Source organism: Pseudophryne corroboree, chromosome 1 (assembly GCF_028390025.1).
Source record: "Pseudophryne corroboree isolate aPseCor3 chromosome 1, aPseCor3.hap2, whole genome shotgun sequence".
Lineage (NCBI taxonomy): Eukaryota > Metazoa > Chordata > Amphibia > Anura > Myobatrachidae > Pseudophryne > Pseudophryne corroboree.
Genome location: NC_086444.1, coordinates 780,120,954 through 780,122,170, shown reverse-complemented (window position 1 = coordinate 780,122,170; position 1,217 = coordinate 780,120,954). Strand labels below are relative to the sequence as shown.

The window sequence follows — 1,217 nt, the reverse complement described above, 5'->3', positions numbered from 1 at the left end:
ACAAAGCCATAGAACATGTCACACTTGGCGAAAGAAGTGGCGATCTGGCGAATCTGCTATCCAGAAGGGAAATGTTTTGGATATTTCAATTGAGGACGATGCATCCGGCTGGTTTCAACGAAAGCTATGAAATTTCTCCTTTTCTTTAAATAACTCTTGACACCCCCCCCCCCTCTTTTCCCCCCCTTAATAAACACTGTGGTGTTTGGGAATGGCGCTTTATTCTTATTTCTAGGTTATATCTCAGTTGTAAAAAACCTCTGGTGAACTGGTGCTAAGTAGACTACAGCCATACCAAAATGGAACGCCCACTCTCGTCCGATCGTGGAAGCTAAGCATTTTTATGGGCCTGGCCAGTATCAAGGAGGGCGACCTCCGGAGAAGACTAGGTGCTGTAGAAACAATGCATGCACATAAGAGTTCCTAAACCAGTGAAACAGCTGTGAACCAAATAATTCATCACCATTCACTCACACAACCCCTAAACACCTCTGGTCTTCACCCTCTCTCATGATGTATGGATATTATCCAATGCACTATTTACAAGACACATTAACGCTGCACCCACACTCTCGCACAAATTAAAAATATCTAAGCGATATAAGAGATTTAGCACAGGCACTTTAATAACATAATTTATATATTATATATTTATATACATATATTATACTTTATATTAATATCTTTTATTAATAATTTATTTATACAACATCAGCAATCTCTCTGATTGAAATGAATATATATCTGGTTTTAAATAAGTCTGTCATAATTTTCTGGTAATATATATATATTTTTTATTTCCTCCATATGTTTTCTGGAAAGTTCCATACTCATATATAGTCTAAATGAAGAAGTCACAGACTATAATCTCAAAAAGAAATAATGATTTGCCATTGGGACCCATTATTGAAGGAATGGTGTCAGAATACACCATTTGCGGTTCAAGACAAGATCCCGGATATCATCAGCTGAATTGAATTCCTACAGGAAGTGACGCGCAGAGAGTTCCGATCCCAGATTGCGTTCCACGCTGTATAGAGCTTCCGGGTTCCCATACGCAACGTGACAACACGAACGCGACATCCGGCGAGAGTACTGTAACTTCCGGGACGGGATACTTTTCGCGGGAGCAGGCGCAAGCGCAGAAGGGCCCTTCAAGAGACTTCCGTCACCTGAGCACGTACACAAGAGCGGGCGCAAGCGCAGAAGAACCCGTC

General features: G+C 41.1%; 1 pseudogene; it reads left to right on the top strand.

Moving 5' to 3' along the window:
• The first annotated feature begins 281 nt into the window (after positions 1–281).
• LOC134952737 (5S ribosomal RNA) lies at positions 282–401 on the top strand (annotated as a pseudogene).
• Positions 402–1,217: the final 816 nt, after the last annotated feature.